At 35.0% G+C, this 20,614-nt stretch overlaps 1 protein-coding gene across 2 annotated transcripts in view; it reads left to right on the top strand.

Moving 5' to 3' along the window:
* LOC117327966 (synaptotagmin-1-like) overlaps positions 1-20,614 on the top strand; it is a 79,251-nt gene that overhangs the window by 12,141 nt on the left and 46,496 nt on the right. For both annotated transcript variants that reach the window (XM_033885232.1, XM_033885233.1), the window contains exon 2: positions 9,260-9,339. The gene's annotated coding sequence lies outside the window, so the exon portion shown is untranslated. The remainder of the gene's footprint in view (positions 1-9,259; positions 9,340-20,614) is intronic.

Genomic DNA, 20,614 nt, shown 5'->3' with positions numbered 1-20,614 from the left:
TGTTGAGCCACATACATACCAATAGTATAAATGCTCAATCAGTTCATGATCAGTATAGAGAATGAACTTGAACCTCCATAATTAAATCTAGATCTTAATAAAAGTCTTTTTCTGCTTCAGACATTAGTGATCCCATTTTGATTAATGATGTACTATGTAGTGGTATTACAAATGCATAGATTGAATCAATATCCTTTTATATCTGTAATGTTATACAAAGGATATAGATCTGTGATGGTATATATGCATACCGGCCGGAACACCAATACAGGCCATGTATATTGGAATAAAGTCACCAGGGCAAGTTGTTTCTAGAAAGTGATGTATCTAAGAAGGTCTTACATTCTTCAGACAAGAAGAATAAGTTAGAATTGGGAGAAATAGTATCCGAATAATTACATGAAGGCCTATACATGTACAACTCCATATTGATTTTGTAAGTGTGGCACTGGCAAGTAGTACGTACATTTGATTTTTGGAGATTGAAGCAAAATTGTACCCAAGATAGATTATAAATGAATGTTATACAGCCTTGGGTAAAACTTAAATGTGCAATATGCATGTCAAATAGACGTACTAGTAAAAGTTTTTTTTTGCATCTTGACCTAATGCTTGAAAAATATCAAAGGAGAAAAATGGTTAAAATCTTCTTAGAATTATCTTTTTTCATATAAACTAAAAGGCCCTAGAGGAACATAATTTGCCAGTTAAGACTTCTGAAATGAAGATCTTCGAAATACCAAGTTTGTTCAAATGAACGACCTTGACTTACTTTTAAGGTATAATACCAGGGGCAAAATTTGCATAAACCAAAGCAGGATTCCATGCAAGGCTGGGTTCTGATATATTGGCCCAGTACTGGCATGACTACAGAAGGGTTTCCATGATATTGGGCCAGTGGCATGATTACAAAAGGGTTTCCATAATATTGGGTTAGTGGCATGATTACAGAAGGGTTTCCATAATATTGGGCCAGTGGCATGATTACAGAAGGGTTTCCATGATATTGGGCCATGGCCAGTGGCATGATTACAGAAGGGTTTCCTTGATATTAGGCCTGTTGCATGATTACAAAAGGGTTTCCATAATATTGGGTTAGTGGCATGATTACAGAAGTGTTTGTATGATATTGGGCCTGTGGCATGATTACAAAAGGGTTTCCATAATATTGGGTTAGTGGCATGATTACAGAAGTGTTTGTATGATATTGGGCCATGGCATGATAACAGAGGGTTAACATGATATTGGGCCAATGGCATGATTACAGAAGGGTTTCCATGATATTGGGCCTGTGGCATGATTACAGAAGGGTTTCCATGATATTGGGCCTGTGGCATGATAACAGAAGGGTTTCCATAATATTGGGCCAGTGGCATGATTACAGAAGGGTTTCCATGATATTGGGCCTGTGGCATGATTACAGAAGGGTTTCCATGATATTGGGCCTGTGGCATGATTACAAAAGGGTTTCCATAATATTGGGTTAGTGGCATGATTACAGAAGGGTTTCCATGATATTGGGCCTGTGGCATGATTACAGAAGGGTTAACATGATATTGGGCCAGTGGCATGATTACAAAAGGGTTTCCATAATATTGGGTCAGTGGCATGATTACAGAAGTATTTGTATGATATTGGGCCATGGCATGATAACAGAGGGTTAACATGATATTGGGCCAATGGCATGATTACAGAAGGGTTTCCATGATATTGGGCCTGTGGCATGATTACAGAAGGGTTTCCATGATATTGGGCCTGTGGCATGATAACAGAAGGGTTTCCATAATATTGGGTTAGTGGCATGATTACAGAAGGGTTTCCATGATATTGGGTTAGTGGCATGATTACAGAAGGGTTTCCATGATATTGGGCCTGAATTACTTGACTTGACAAGCTCACATGCACAGGAGTTGATGTATTAAAATCTTCAAATGATTTTTTCCTAATTAAAGTACCAAAATTTCAAGGTTATGATAATTCAGACATATGGCAGTTATAAGAAAGGCGAGTTCAACACCCATAACCTACATCACATGAACCTTCGGAATGTGCATGTTTTTATAATTATAGCAATCGGAAAACCACTCTAGACATTCTGTCAAATCTTCCATAAAACACAGTGTTTTTTTTAGAGGATATTATAGAAATGCCAGTGTAGTTTTCCAATCGGTTTCATAGAGTTGAGTGATACGGGCCCAATTGGGTCTCTTGCTTGTTCAAAATATATTGATTAGAAAATTTCCCCTTTACATACCTGCATTGTTGATACATATATCAGATTCAGATTCTGAATCCGAATCTGAATCCAGTTGTTATATATATATATATATTGCATTGTCAGAAGGATGTGGATTCTTTAAAGGAAAACTTTTTTTTCTTTGAAAGGATAGGCAAATAAGAATCTTAATTTATTCATGAAACATTGCTAATGAAAATGACATGCCTATTCTTGCATATTTTTTACTGCAATATTAATTGTGTTGTAACATGGTGGTCGCACTAGCTCGATTGGTTAGATTGGCAGGACTATGTAACCTCAAGTGAAGATCTGAGGTACTCTCGAACCCTACCCGTGTCGGTTTGTGTTTATCTGTGGACTAGCTGTGCTGTCGTGATTAATATTGTGTCCTTGGGCATGAAGACACTTTACCCAAATTGCTCTGGATGGCATGCGACAGGCCTCCCGTATATGTTGTTCAGTGAGGTAGTCAACGTCCTCAACTACTATAAGGAGAACCGGATCTGGCTGTTCATTGGGCGATAAACCCAATAAACAAATAAGCAAATGAATTAATTTTGAGACTGATATTATGTCATAAGTGTTCTGTATTCTTTTTACCTGTATATATATATATATCATCAATTTCAAGTGGAGGTCCATAGGTGACAGCTATATAAAGCTATGCAGAGGTCATGTTTGAAACAATAGAATTCTATAGCCAATCTGATGGCCCTAGCTGTGTCATCACACTTTTGTTTACAGTTCCTATAATGAGTGTTATGTATACTGTACTATAATTTGTATGATGATACCTAGTGGTAGCCAAGCTTGGCTGTATTAACCTGTAACTATATTATCTAAACTAAATGGGTGCTGAGAACACAATGGCTGTATGATAAATTTCATTAATATTTATAAATGAATGATGACAGTTTCCTACATCTAGTACATAAACTGGTACCTCCCCTATGATACCATATATAGATACAGGTACCTGGGGTATATAGATTACACTCCCACGCCAGTGAAAGCTTCAGGGCTATATCTAAATGTAGTTTGTTGGCTATATCTATACTACAATACAGACAAGAATGACTGAATAAGCCTTTGAATTCCTTCAATGATTAGTTTTCAGACGTCACATAATAGTGTGTCTAAATTTGTCAGTGAATCGTGACCGCTGTACACAGTCTTGCATGATCTTCACCTGAAATGTAATACCCATGATATTGACCATCAGACAATAGCTGAAAGGGAGTTAAGCTACCTCTCTTCTGATACACAGTACATGTACTTCTGTCTACGTAGGTACTAGGTACATGTTTACTGATGATTTAAATAACAATAAACCCCCAAGACATACATTGAATGCCCAAAATGTCTCAGTGTTTGTTGACCTATAACATACAAGATTAGTTACTGGCCTGGGCTGCTCCATTTAATTTTCATCTTATGATTTCACTCACAGAAAAAGCAGAAAGTTTCAGGTAAGAAGATCTTTGAGTAGGTACAACTGTAACAAGTATCTCAATTCTACAGGTGTGTAACGGGATCTTTAATCAGGTTATAACATTTATTTAGTATCTCATTCTATATAACGGGATCTCATTCTGTATAACGGGATCTCATTCTATATAACGGGATCACATTCTATATAACGGGATCTCATTCTATATAACGGGATCTCATTCTATATAACGGGATATCATTCTATGTAACGGGATCTCATTCTGTATAACGGGATCTCATTCTATATAACGGGATCTCATTCTATATAACGGGATCACATTCTATATAACGGGATCTCATTCTATATAACGGGATCTCATTCTATATAACGGGATCTCATTCTATATAACGGGATCACATTCTATATAACGGGATCTCATTCTATATAACGGGATCACATTCTATATAACGGGGTCTCATTCTATATAACGGGATCTCATTCTATATAACCTGATATCATTCTATGTAACGGGATCACATTCTATATAACGGGATCTCATTCTGTATAACGGGATCTCATTCTATATAACGGGATCACATTCTATATAACGGGATCTCATTCTATATAACGGGATCTCATTCTATATAACGGGATCACATTCTATATAACGGGATCTCATTCTATATAACGGGATCTCATTCTATATAACGGGATCTCATTCTATGTAACCTGATATCATTCTATGTAACGGGATCTCATTCTATATAACGGGATCTCATTCTATATAACCTGATATCATTCTATGTAACGGGATCACATTCTATATAACGGGATCACATTCTATATAATGGGATCTCATTCTATATAATGGGATCTCATTCTATATAACGGGATCTCATTCTATATAACGGGATCTCATTCTATATAACGGGGTCTCATTCTATATAACGGGATCACATTCTATATAACGGGATAGCATTCTATGTAACGGGATCACATTCTATATGACAAGAGGAAAATCTGTCCAAATTCACCTTTTACCAATTAATGTACATATTTGTTTTATATAACATATTGGTTATGAATGTTACAGTTTTGTGTAAAAGTTAAATTGATAGAATTCAGATTTTATAATAAAAAACTAAGGTTGATAGAGTAAACATGTAACACATATATCATGTGGCCATTATACCATTTGCATATTTCTTCAGCTGTTACAACATTATGGCGACCTTGAAATATCCAAAATGACACCCTTTCAATTGAGTGTGCACATGCAAGCAATGCATCTACTTCTGTGGAATTCTACTTTTTTCAACAGATTGAATTATTGGGAAAGTTTCTTTCTGAAATCAAATCATACAGTTGTTTAGATGAATCAGTTTACACTCTAAAGAAATAACTCCAGTGTGTATGATTTATATTTATGTATAGATGAAGGTTTAATTGTGTTTGAAAGAAATGCTTGAAAGCACTCATGGATATGCTTTAGCAGGATCATCTCGTGGTTGGAGGAACGTAACAGAATATATCCTTTAATCAATTTGATAGTTAAATTCACTTTTGCACCCTGCACCCCTGACTTGAATATATCATGTTAAAATTTTAAAAAGGCAGACAACTACCTGTTTGATTGGTATTAGGAAAGGAAAGTCTGACCATGCAATCACTATACTGATGCGTTTCTTTGGAACATCACAGTTTGAACAACCAATGAAAGTTGGAATAGTCATTTTAATTGTATGGCAAACTTTGATGTAACAGATCAAACTTGTCTTTTTGTTGTATCGAAAAAATGGCGGTGACTACATCAAAGCCTTGAATTTTGTAATCATGACATATTCCATGGGTGCAGATTGAGATCTAGCTATTATAGAGTGAAACTGGAAGTTAAACCCCAGGAGCGTTGAAGATGTTTAGTGTAAAACTGGATGTATAATTTCTGGAGTATGAAGGAAATATGTTTAGAGCAAAACTGGACGTAAGCCCTGGAGTATATCAATTATGGATACTTTATCAAATTATTATATATACTAAATAGGTATGGAGGAATTATTGAGCGAAAAGAAAATCTTGAAATACTTATGCTTGTTATAATTACATATCATCGCGCTATTCAGACTTCCAGGCGAGCTATTTGGTTGGAAAAATGTACACGCATTATCTAGTGAGAGTTCAGGACGAAAGAAGAGGTCAGTCAAATTGAGATTTTACTAAATTTCAATTTACTTATTCAAAGAAACCTCAGTTTCAAGAAACATAATGTTAATGTCTTTATATACCTAGTATTTATGATAAGTTAATTCAACATTTAAATGTTTTCCAATGTCCTCTTATACTTCTGTACAATTAGATCACACACATAGAGTGTCCAAAATTATCTAGAACACTAAAAGAATTATAAAATGTTTATTGAACCATGAAATAGTTAAATGTTTCCTGGTTGAAATACATTTTAAGATAAAAATTTTATCGGAAAATTATTGTTGGAAATGCTTTGATAAAAGTGACATTGGTCAGGAAATATGAATATTTTGATCAAATTACCAAAGTGACGTGAATGCCTATATCATTCCACACTGTTTTACTATATTTGTACATGTACATCTATAAGTTAATCATTCTGTTAATCTAATTCTCATGTGGAAGGAATATTTTCAATTAGGAAGAAATTGATCCTTTGAGGATCATAAAATGGGTAATAATATCATAAAGGTACATGTGTACCACTAACGTACCTTCATTAGGCATACAGGAAGTAGTTATCCTATACAGATTTATAGTTAAATATTGGTCCAGTAAAAGTTCAAACTATCACCACCTGTATCTACATTGGACAGGTTTCAGCCACCCCTGATATACCATATGTTGCCTTGGAAATGTTAATTTGATTGCACAGAAATCAGGCATTTAGGCTTCCGTCAAATAGATAATTGTGATCTTTCTAAATGTCAAAGTGCAATGGATCAATTGGATTATGATGTTTATTATGTCAGAGAGCACAGCCACTGGTAATTAATAACATATAGGCCTGACCCAGTGCTATTAACATTAGTGTAAATCTACATTCACACCTGTTCTTAGTATGTACATTGACATAATAGAAATTACTGCAGTTATATCGTTATATAACTTTTACACAGTTGCAATATTATAACTAATCCCACACTCTTTAGCAGTTTTCTTTTTAAACAATATAGTCACTATCCCTACTGTTTCAAGGGGAGGGGCCGCGGTGGCCGAGTGGTTAAGGTGTACCGACACTTTAACACTAGCCCTCCACCACTGGGTTGCGAGTTAGAAACCTACGTGGGGCAGTTGCCAGGTACTGACCATAGGCCGGTGGTTTTTCTCCAGGTACTCCGGCTTTCCTCCACCTCCAAAACCTGGCACGTCCTTAAATGACCCTGGCTGTTAAGAGGACATTAACAAAAAACGTTTCAAGGGGGATGGGTTCTCGAAAAAAAAAAGTAAGGCCATGGCCAAAAAGCATATAGACTGGTGTGGTTGCATTATGTCTTTGGGCAAGACTGCAGCTCAAGCTTGATCAGAATTAAATCTCCATCGCTCTACATATCATCACTGACAGTGATATCTTCAATCCTGTTTTATAGGAGTGCAATCAAGAGCATAGAATGTACAGATGAGTACTGTATTTATCCTCTAACAAGACAAAGGTTTCTGAATACACACAAGTTTAACTTTTAAGTAGGAGGTAGCTTATAGATGTTTTTAGTTCAGGATTATGATAAAAGCATTTTTCAGCATTTTTACTTAATTGCCATTGACACAGAACAGACTTAATTAGCTTATAATTACCAAACATGGTGGTGTAAAAGTTGCATCAATTTAAACTGAAGAGAAATGCTCTGTAGCTTAATTAAAAATTAAATAATATGATTGTTATACAACATACATGTAATATCAATAGAAAAACAATGTTTAGAAATTTTTTACATTTTAATTTAATTTTTTAGGTCATCTGACCCGAAGGCCAACAGTGCCACTATACCTGCTACAGAGAATGCATACTACAATAGTATAAGGGTCTTTAATTTAGAGTCAGATGACCGTTAAGGCCCTTGGGCCTCTTGTTTTTTTTTCCAGATTATTATGAAAATGTGAGAATATTTTTGTTTTGTTTAATGTATTTTTTGTTTTTCTCATCACATCTGTATTTTGAGATTTTATATATATATAGTGTTACTTTTAATTTAAACATTACATGTATATCATGTAAACATTTTTGTATATTTTATAGTTATCAATAGACTATAGTATCAGACTGACTTTGAAGTCCGACAATGCTCAGTGTATATCCAATAATTGTATATCCGTATATTATAGGAGCTTAGAATTCTTGTATTACATTCATATTTACAAATGCATAATTAAACCATGGCTTCACTGAATTATTTGTGCCTATATTTCCCTTTTCTCATTTAGGTACCCATATAACATGTGTACCAATAGTATTGTAATAACCTAACCTTCTCTCCCAAACCAATAAATATGTTGGAATGTAATGTAGAAGTAAAGTGGAATTATCTGTCTCCTAACCCATTATGGAGATTAGATGATTCCATTCGAAGTCCAGTAATGTAAAATGCAGTGCTGGTCCAAGATATTTTTATTCTCAATCAATACATGTTAAAATGTCCCATCACTTCTTCCTACTCTTCCTAATTCTGCTTCTTTGCCGGAGTGTCTGTATATAGCATTAATATGTATATAGGTATGATGGTGTCTATAGCATTAACATATAGGTATGGTAGTTTGATCAGTAGTAAAGCTATAGGTAGCAGAGAAAAAGTCAAACCTGAATTAAGTCATTATAGGCACAAAAAAAAGTGTGTCACCTTATATTATAAAGTCATACTAATGAGTCTGAAGACTCAGAGTTAATAAATAACTTTGTTAAGATTTTATCAAAATCAAAATTTCTGTACAATATAAAGGGGGGTAATAACAAACAGAGGTGTCATATCTTCTGAGTTTGGATATGAATTATCATTTATAACATATACCTGTCTAAAATAATGTCTGATATTTTCTGTAGTCTAAACATGTCCTTTTTAAATTCAATGAATTTTAAACCTTTATCCCTTTTTGGTTGTCTATAAACAGTTATTGAGCCTCTATACAAATAGAAACAGACCATATCGCAGGAATATAAAATCTGTTAACAGTTGGATTATTTCTTTGATGTAGTTAAGAGGTTTTGTAAATAGTTATTTCTGTGAAATATAAAGGTTTATTTAAACATAAATCAGCATATGTAAACTTACATGTGTGTGAATATAGCTCTAGCTAACCAATACGAGCAACTGTGGCCAATAGGACTTTCACTGAAAGGTTATAGAGCAATCAGAACATTTACACGCCAGGATGATATATATATATATATAGGTACAAGTGTAGAAAACTGAATTAATTTTAACTAATTTGATGGCTTTTGTTTTTTTCAAATGCAATATAATTATACTGCCTATTGTAGCTGAAAGATAATGATAATTAAACTTTGTGTGAAGACAATACTACAATTATCAAGGAAAACTGATATTGACATTGTGTTATGTATATTGCAGTACACAGCCAACCTCGTCCCCAGACAGCCAAATAAGGATCACAATGATGCTGCAAATGGCCCATATATGGCAGAATTAAGGTAGAGTTTTCTCCCTTGGGAGTGTAGGCCATTGATTTTATTGGAATACTGTTGCGAGCTTTGTATGTAAGTTTGGCTTGGTATTGCTTCAAGCTACAGCTACAGGTTTATGTGTTGGCTATATTGCAGAAAATGGTCGTAAGCTTTGGAGAGGAAGACTAATTATCATTACATACATATATACGTCAATACTAAGGTAAAACTTTCATCATCAGTGTTGTAGTAGAACTTTTGTATTTTTGGAGGTGGTGTTGATGTGCAATAAATGTAGATTTTAAGGATTCCATCACATTATGTTGACTTGTGATAAGAGTGTAACTGAGTGTGGTTCCTCTTTTTCAGAGTCTTACTGTCTGATCATTTTGATTTCTGTTACAGCTAGTGTTGTATCATATAATTATGTTCTACCATTATATTGTTTATTATTGTGGATTTAGCTGTATTTAAAGATACACAATAGTTGTTTTCTATATTTTTGTCGAAATTTGATTTGAATCCTCAAAATCTGAGTGATTATTTTATTTGTCTTATTACACTTGTAGGGGGTCTCTGTTAAACAGTGTATGGAGCAAATTAAAGTGCAAATGAAAGATTATATGTAATCCTTTATGAGTCCCTTACCAGTATGCTTGTTAAACTTCACATTATGCTTGGTTCTGGAAAATGTGTAATTACATATATATAAATATATATCGCCCTGACAGATCTAAATCAACAGCTATGGAGATAATATGCAAATGATCAAGGCTCCCAAACAAGACTTCTGAATCTTGTAATACAGTGTGATTAAGACTGATCTTTCCATGAAAGCAACATGACAGGATTCCAAAATATCTTTGGAAGGAAAGATAGAAAGAAAGAGTGCTGAAATCTCATTAAAAAAAAGAAGCATACGGGCAGGTCAAAGTTTACTATACCTGTGGTCCTGTACCTGAGGTTCCTGTACCTGCATTATGAAATTTATTTGTTCTTATCTCTACAAATTTAAAGGAAAGAATGAAAGAAAATCAACCTTTCTGCAAAAACTGAAGTAAACTTTTTATATTTGATTAAGCTATTGTTGAGATGAAAATAAAACTCATAATCTGGATATGAGAAACTGGCCCTGGCCCAGGGCCAGTGTACACATTTTCACCCAAACCAATGTGATAAAGCAGTATTGATCCTACCTCTTCAAGTTGCTTTCTTTTATGTATCATGTCACTCACACAAATATACTGGTAGTTTGCCTAACAAGCAGGATTTTTATAGGAAAGCATTTTCCTGGTCAAGCTGGACACTAGCTTTAGGCTGTTCAATAGAGTCAGTGTAAGTACATGTAATGGCTTAGTAATCCTGAAAATATGGAAATGTACATGATTTCTTGATTTAAATTAATAGATAATTATTGTTACTTATTTTTCTTATGTTTCCTTCAAATTATGTTGCTTACTCAGACTATTTGTTCAATTCATACAAAGCATAGGAAAATCATGTCTTTATCCAGTTAATTACAAAACTTAAAAAAAAAAGATCTTATTCAAATAGTTGTGGAAAAATGATACCTTTCAGGTCTTTGAGATTGTGAAAATCTAGAGCTAATCAGATTTTGTTAGTTCATACAAAACTTATAATAAGATTTTCCTTGTATAACTGAATTGTTGGTCTAGGATAATTTCAGTACATGCTGGTTGTTAGTAACATATCACATTACGCCGGTTATAATGGAGTGTAAATCAGCTTGTACTGCAAAAACATTAAAACTGATAAGGTAATACCTCCCTTGTCTGTGATCATCTCAGATTACCTCCCTTGTCTGTTATAATCTCAAACAGGTTTGTGAAAACATTCAGATGTGGGTATAAGATAAGTGGTTTTTCTTTCTCAGAGAAATATACATGATGATAGGGGAGTCAACATAGTCACTGATTTCTTAAATGAATGATGCCCAATATTTTATTAATATATCCATTAATTTCATTCTCAGTATGTAACAAGTGTTTTTATTACTGTATGGTATGAAAATAAATATATATGTTTAGATTGATTGTATCTTACCATTACAACATCAGTAAGTGGTACAATGTGTGGTTTAAGATGTATGTCTTTTTCTTTTGCATTCACTAAACTAATCCTAAAAATATTTTCACACATATGCTAGCTGGTCTATGACATTTTTCTAGTGTGTTGTTCATCTCTTGATCTGCATGAACTGATCTACAGAATTTGTTCTTCTTTGAATTTTGACAAAATGTTGCATAACTGTTCAGACCATAAAGTGAGATCTAATCCCAAGGTCATGGTCAGAATTGTTGAAAACGTAATTTGTGTTGCCATTTCTAAAATACAGCTTGATTTTGAGACATGTTTTCATGCAAATTGGCAGTGTTGGTGAGAATCAAATGATATGTTCTTTAATGAAAGAAAAGGTCAAGGTCATTGAAAAGGTCAAGGTCAATTTTGTGTTTATTAATTTGTTGACAGGTATGGAATTGTGCATATCTTGTATATTTTTCTATGTGTCATTGTTTCAGCTATTAAGGTGCTTAAATGATTTGCCAAATGATGTGTGGTTGTGAAGTGTCTAAAACCTAGCAGAAGACAACTCTGGTTGCTATCTTGATAAAAACCAGTAATATTCAATCTTCTAACACAGTAAAAATCAATATTTTTCTGCTCGCTCCTCACAGATATATTTCTTGTCTGGAATATATTTGTACATATCCTCCAATTTGTACTGTGCTGTGAAAGTCGGAACCCAAAAAGCCTTTCATCTTTGAAATTGTGGTGTGTGGTATTTGTCTTGAAAAGTGTTGAAGGACAGCTGCAAAGGTAGGGTTTCCTTAATCAAGGTGTTACATAGCAATGATGCTTGTTCATGTTTTGGCATCTGCAGACATTATTTAGGCAGCATCACAGAATGGAATATTTTGTATGTACTTGTATTGGTAAGAGAATGTCACATGGGGGATATGTTATGTAATAGGAAGATCACAGAGAGGGATATGGTGTCTGTATTGAATCAGTAAAAGAGGGTCACAGAGGGGAGATATGGTGTCTGTATTGAGTCAGTAGTATATGGGGTCACAGATGGGGGATATGGTGTCTGTATTGAATCAGTAAAAGAGGGTCACAGAGGGAGATATGCTGTCTGTATTGAGTCAGTAGTATAGGGTCACCGAGGGGGGATATGGTGTCTGTATTGAGTCAGTAGTATAGGGTCACAGAGGGGGGATATGGTGTCTGTATTGAGTCAGTAAAAAAGGGTCACAGAGGGGGGGATATGGTGTCTGTATTGAATCAGTAAAAAAGGGTCACAGAGGGGGGATATGGTGTCTGTATTGAATCAGTAGTATGAGATCACAGAGGGGGATATGGTGTACATCTGTCCTGAATCAGTAATAGAGGGTCACAAAGGTGGATATGAAATCTATACTTGTATTGGTGAGAGAGTCACAGAGGGGGATATGTAGTCATATTCTTAAATTGGTAGGAGAGAGTCCTAGAGGGAGAAATAGGTTAAATTATACTGAGTAAGAGGGGATCACAGAAAGGGACATGGTATCTGTAAAGGGAGATATGGGGTCTGCATGAGGGATGTAGAGACCAATAATTGTAGTATCGGAAATGGTCACAAAAAGGATATGGAGTGTATATATACTTATAATGGTAAGGGTCACAAATGAGAATATATTGGCTAATACCCGTGCTTGTTGTGTTAGTTGGGTCATAGGTGGGGACAATTGGAGTCAAATTCTGATATTGGAGAAAATATTATAAAAGTATTGGAGAGGCAAGATGTATAGTTGGCGACTGTGACATACATTTTGTATATTTCCCATTACCTTATCAGAAATGTGGTTTCACATGTTTTATTAAATTTCTGTACAAGTTATACATATATATGGGGAATGAAAGATTCCGTGTTCAAATATATTAGCCTTAATGCTTTGGTAACAGTGCTGCATATAAGTAATTATTTATTTTCTACGGAACTTTCTGCTTTTCAGATTTAAGGCATTGTTAAGCCTTACCATCAATTACACAGAACTTCATGTTCTCATGCAATAATGTGTATATAGATTCTATTATATGCTACATTTACATGTTTGGCCATTAGGGGCTGTAAAGACATCTTGAGAATATGACTTGACATACCGTACCGATTCTGCTACACAGTAGCGGTTGCCACTCAGTGATGTGCCTGGCGGGAAATCAATAGCGGCCATTTTGGCTTCTATTGCTGTAGAGAAATTAAAGTTTGAAGAGTTGATTGATTTGCACAGAAGTATGAGAAAAAGGAAAGAACAAGACTGTAGGTGGCCAACTTCACAGGCAGCCCAGTGGAGTGAACGATAATGGCAGCCAAGTCTGCTGGTCTAGAGGTGACACCAACCATTACATATAATTACTCCACCACAAGGTCTGCTTCTACAACATGGGGGCAGATATTGTAGTTCCTGAACAGTTGAGCTTTGGGCTGGTGTTTCTTGGTTTAAATGTAAGGGGTTTTTTTTACTATAAAAATAACATTTTAGGCAATAGTTCTTGGTCTAGAACTTCATGGTTTGTCTATTATTTATAGGTTGTGAACCTCAGCCTTGGGTTTGTTCCTTAGATTGTGGCCTGGAGGCTGACGTCAGTGAGATTCAGTCTTATTCAACCTCTTTGTGATTTTGAGCATAGACAGAGATCTAGATCAAGGTCACTGTTGCTAAAAACTACTTGTACGTATGATACCTCATCACAAAATGTTAAAGTTTAGTGTGTCCAGAGAGAGAAAGCATCACATTGGTTTAGGGGTTTGATATATCAAAGATTTTGGCTTTTACCACCTCTTGTCCAGGTGATAACTTGGGGATAACCAATAGTCACACTAAGTACATGTGTGGTACAGTGGACCCGCGATAATCTGGACGCCGATAATCCGTAAAACTCACAGTCCGGACGGAATAGCACGGGAACGGATTTCCGTAACGTTATTTGTACTCGCCAGTCCGGAAATTCGGATTCCGATTCCGGAAGCCCATTTTGGGAACGGAACATACTTTTTATTAGTAAATTTCCCGCAATAATCCGGACGATTTTTTCACCGCGAGGAGAGAAAAATGTCGCGGCAAGTCACCCGTGTCGACAGCTGTACAGACTATCGCTTGACACTGTGCGTAGTCATAGCGACCGCTGCCAGGTCATAGCCCCGGGTGTTTACCTGTATTACTGTATGTAGCTCTGTTTTTATAGCAAGAATTCATGCACTAACATACGTACGTGATATGATAATTAATCAACTCAAATACATGTAATAAATTTATGATCGGTAATTACCATCATTAACACTTGTTTTGGGTAAACAAGGATATCGGCTGGTAACACGTACCGTTACGTGAAACGACGACTCATTGAACATTTAAGTATTAAGCAGTGATCACAAGAACTGGGTTGATTACACACAAATTAGTTAATAGTCGTCTGATACCTCTGATCTACTTAATTAAGCGTCACATTGTTAAGTGAATACAGGTTTAATAATTATCGGACAGCTTGGGTAGTTCTCGCTGGTGTCGCGTACTTTGAAATAGGTACTGTAGCTAAAGGTTTCTGGTACAGCAAAGTGAGTTACGATTCACTAGATTAATTAATTATTTCAGATTTTTTAACTTACGTAAAAATCATTAAAAAAAACATGGACTGATGGTAAGTTGTACAGACCGCGGGTCTTTCATTTCAGGTTTCTAATTTACGTAAAAAACGTACATTGTACATAGCGGGTCTTTCATTTTAGGGTTTTAACTTACGGTTAAAAAAAACGCAAAAACATGGACTGTTGGTAAGTTGTAAAATCCGGGTCTTTTATTTAAGGTATTTAACGTTTGTAATTTCTACTTGTTGTGAACCTCCGGGACGTGACACACGTGTGTTGTTTGTATGTCACATATGCCCGTTATAGATAAAACAGCTTTCATTTTACATGTTCTTTTAAAAACATAGTTTATTTTTTACTTTCTACAAAATAAAACAAAACATGAATCATATCAGAAACATAAGTATATTTATTGTTAAAAAGACTGACAATTAGACGTGTTTATGAAACGTACCGGATTATATATAATCAAGGGAGATAACTATTACACGACAATTTTTTTGACCTGGTAGACGAAATTCGGCAGTCCGGAAAACTCGTAATCCGGACGGTTTGGGCTGGGAATGAAGGTGTTCGGATTATCGAGGGTCCACTGTATATGTGTGGTGCCTATAGCTAGGAGAGATGCTGAGAAACCAGGTGTTTTGTGTGGACATAATTGGATGAAATTGAAAGTCATTGTTGCTAGAATTTTTATTCTGTTTGTTTTGTGGTAAATTGAGAAACAATCACAATACAAAGTTAAAATGTTGCATGTGGACACTGTGATTTTACCTCAGGGGAATTAGGAAAACAATGATTTTGAGGCATGATCTACCAATGATCAAGTTAGGGGTACTAAAACAGATTTGGCTTCTAGTTGTATTTTATGAGATCTGCTTTGAAACAGTATATATAACAGTATACAGTGTTAGATAAACATTTCAGATTTTATGGTTTTAATGAAGGAAATTTCTGATATTGTGAAGCAACCTCATGATGATCATCAGATGTTATTTACCCCGGTACTTCTTGGTTTTTAAATTTCTTATATCCGAAACTTAATTCATGCAGAAGTAATTAATATTATACAACAGTAACACTCTGTGCTCTGCCATATAAGGTATCCAATTAGAAGCAGTTTATGTATTAGCAGACTTAATTTAACAATAATCCTATTTTTACCTTCCCAATTTGCAGATTAGGATTACTCTGTACAATTGTAGCTTGCATGTACGTCATTCGAGGGATCCACATTATCATTGTTTAAATGTCAGTGCATGAGGGTTGAAAACTTGAGTCATTTACTAGCATACTAAAATTAGGCATTTTAAATGTCCAGCAATGATAATTGCAAAGAAGGATATTAATTATTGATGTAGTAAAACGAAATTTGAGTCATTTTATTTACTTAATTGTTTTAGAGTACCTGTTAAGCTGTTTGGGCAGTAATTTCAAGCTTGAAGATTTGGTGTATTAATAATTAAGCATTTGGCATTGAGGTTCTCTTAAGGCATTCATGATCAGCATTGATGCAATTCACATGTCTATTTATTGGATTTTTGTTTGTCTTCAAATACCTGGTATAATTCCTCAAATAATATAGCCAAATATTGCTCACACAGCTCTCTTAGATTTTGAGGTTTGGTTGTTTAGCATTCCTAAAAGAGCTTTTCACAGCCAGGACTTGTTCACATTGTTTCATAATGTCCATGTATATAGACTTGGTATAGAACAGGCACATCTTAGCTGTGCTTTAAACGATCATAAATATATTAACTTGGCTTAACTGACAATGACAGCTTAACCCAAGGGCTCCATATATACTTGTACTGTACCAGGAAGATGAATCAATATTGTGTCTCCTTACGAAAATCCTTGTTCTTCAATAGCCTGGTGTTGTTCTGGAGATGTACCAATATCTACAGCAATTGTTAATTGGTAATTACCACTTAAAAGGAATGGTCTGTTTTTATTCAGACCAGCTAATTCACATAAACCAACTAATTAACATAAAACCAACTAATTTAAATAAAACCAGTTAATTTACATAAAAACTGCTAGTTCCCATCAAACCAACCACTAACTAATGGTGGACAGTGACTGTTACTGTTGTCAATAAGTGTCCATATACCACTCCCTTTGTATGACAGACAGTGACTGTTACTGTTGTCAATATATACCTCTCCCTTTGTATAACAGACAGTGACTGTTACTGTTGTCAATAAGTGTCCATATACCACTCCCTTTGTATAACAGTCAGTGACTGTTACTGTTGTCAATAAGTGTCCATATACCACTCCCTTTGTATAACAGACAGTGACTGTTACTGTTGTCAATAAGTGTCCATATACCACTCCCTTTGTATAACAGACAGTGACTGTTACTGTTGTCAATATGTCCATATACCACTCCCTTTGTATAACAGACAGTGACTGTTACTGTTGTCAATATGTGTCCATATACCACTCCCTTTGTATAACAGACAGTGACTGTTACTGTTGTCAATATGTGTCCATATACCACTCCCTTTGTATAACAGACAGTGACTGTTACTGTTGTCAATAAGTGTCCATATATCACTCCCTTTGTATAACAGACAGTGACTGTTACTGTTGTCAATATGTGTCCATATACCACTCCCTTTGTATAACAGACAGTGACTGTTACTGTTGTCAATAAGTGTCCATATACCACTCCCTTTGTATAACAGACAGTGACTGTTACTGTTGTCAATATGTGTCCATATACCACTCCCTTTGTATAACAGACAGTGACTGTTACTGTTGTCAATAAGTGTCCATATACCACTCCCTTTGTATAACAGACAGTGACTGTTACTGTTGTCAATATGTGTCCATATATCACTCCCTTTGTATAACAGACAGTGACTGTTACTGTTGTCAATATGTGTCCATATACCACTCCCTTTGTATAACAGTCAGTGACTGTTACTGTTGTCAATATGTGTCCATATACCACTCCCTTTGTATAACAGACAGTGACTGTTACTGTTGTCAATATGTGTCCATATACCACTCCCTTTGTATAACAGTCAGTGACTGTTACTGTTGTCAATAAGTGTCCATATACCACTCCCTTTGTATAACAGACAGTGACTGTTACTGTTGTCAATATATACCTCTCCCTTTGTATAACAGACAGTGACTGTTACTGTTGTCAATAAGTGTCCATATACCACTCCCTTTGTATAACAGTCAGTGACTGTTACTGTTGTCAATAAGTGTCCATATATCACTCCCTTTGTATAACAGACAGTGACTGTTACTGTTGTCAATAAGTGTCCATATACCACTCCCTTTGTATAACAGACAGTGACTGTTACTGTTGTCAATATATACCTCTCCCTTTGTATAACAGACAGTGACTGTTACTGTTGTCAATATATACCACTCCCTTTGTATAACAGACAGTGACTGTTACTGTTGTCAATAAGTGTCCATATATCACTCCCTTTGTATAACAGACAGTGACTGTTACTGTTGTCAATAAGTGTCCATATACCACTCCCTTTGTATAACAGACAGTGACTGTTACTGTTGTCAATAAGTGTCCATATACCACTCCCTTTGTATAACAGACAGTGACTGTTACTGTTGTCAATAAGTGTCCATATACCACTCCCTTTGTATAACAGACAGTGACTGTTACTGTTGTCAATAAGTGTCCATATATCACTCCCTTTGTATAACAGACAGTGACTGTTACTGTTGTCAATAAGTGTCCATATATCACTCCCTTTGTATAACAGACAGTGACTGTTACTGTTGTCAATAAGTGTCCATATACCACTCCCTTTGTATAACAGACAGTGACTGTTACTGTTGTCAATAAGTGTCCATATACCACTCCCTTTGTATAACAGACAGTGACTGTTACTGTTGTCAATAAGTGTCCATATATCACTCCCTTTGTATAACAGACAGTGACTGTTACTGTTGTCAATAAGTGTCCATATACCACTCCCTTTGTATAACAGTACAGTGACTGTTACTGTTGTCAATATGTCCATATACCACTCCCTTTGTGTACTAATAACCGATGGTGGATAAAAAAGGACCAAATTCTATCTACTCTATGTAAATCAACCTTGTCAGCCTGTAATTAATTCCATAAGTACACTTTTATGTTCTTTATTGATATTTCTTGTACAAATATTGGTTTAATTGATATTTAGTGATTACACCACAGTATTAAACACACAGAGTTGTAAACATGATGGGAGTAAAACGTGGTATAATTATCATCAACACTAATATATCGATTACAACATTGGAAACCTATGGAAGGCGATATACAGCACTCCACAAGTCCTTGATTTTAAAGTTCAACTTTACCATCCTAGGGTATTAAAACTCTCTTATGTCTTAATTTGATCAAGCACATGCTTAAAACATCTATTGGAAGTATAGGACAATTTTGTTTCCAACACTGTAAGTCAATGACAAAAGTTTAAAAAAAAAAAAAAAAAAACAGGGTACACTATGGTGTGCATGTTTTAAAATACCATCATTTGTCAAGTAAAGGAAAATATTGGACATTCTGATTTGATGTTTGGAGATTTTCATTGTTGATTATTGAGTACATATGTGGCCAGTCTGTTTCAACAGCAAAACATAGCTATATACATGTAGTTGTGTGATTTCAGTGACAGTTTAAATTGTGCCTCAGGAGAAATCCTACGTAATCTAGACAGTTTCCAACCAAAGGATTCATTTTCTTGGAAGTATTTTTGTCTTGGAATATTTTCTTTATCTATAATTGAAACTTGCTTTTAACCTATAATTGAAGTTTGCTTAGGATTATTTTTGTCTACATGAATTGGTTTGACTATAATTACAGTTTACTTAGGATTATTTTTCTCTTCATAAATTGCTTTACCTAATTTACGCTTAATTAATAATGTGCAATGATGTCGTGTCTGAGGCACATATACTAATTACTTACTGTATTTTTGATTATGAAAATGTATATCTTAAATAATAAAAAAAGTTATGTTACTTTTAAAATGCAATTGATTGAATAAACAAAAAACAATAAAAAATAACGTCATTAGAAATGTGTGCTATGCTGTGTTTTAATGTAGTGCTGGTGGACATATACTGACAAGGTGATTGCATAACTGTGTATTCATCCCTGTGTCTGATAAAAACACCACCTTTTTTAGGTTCAGAAATACTGTGCATTCATACCTTTGTCTATGAATGCTGTTTGTTGTTCAGAAATGATATTGTGCATTCATCCCTGTGCCTGATAAAAACACCACCTTTTGTTGTTCAGAAATACTGTGCATTCATCTGAAGGGATCAATTTAAAATCTTTAAAAACCTCTTCTCAATAACCAAGAGACCCAGGAACATGACATTAGGTCTGTAGCATACTGGTATAAAGGGCTACCAATTTGTTCAAATGAATGACCTTGACTTATATTCAAGGTCACAGGGGTCAAATAGGCTGAATTCTTTAAACATATTCTTTTCAATAACCAAGAGGCTCAGAGAGATGATATTGGGTCTGTAGCATGCTGAGATGAAGGGCTACCACATTTGTTCGAATGTATGACCTTAACCTACATTCAATATCACAGCTAGGGGTCATATAGGCTGAAATCTTTAAACAACTTATTTTTTCAATAACCAAAGGTCCAGAGACCTG

The sequence above is a fragment of the Pecten maximus genome, chromosome 5 (genome assembly GCF_902652985.1).
Source record: "Pecten maximus chromosome 5, xPecMax1.1, whole genome shotgun sequence".
Taxonomy (NCBI): Eukaryota; Metazoa; Mollusca; class Bivalvia; order Pectinida; family Pectinidae; genus Pecten; species Pecten maximus.
This window is presented reverse-complemented; position numbering and strand designations above follow the sequence as displayed.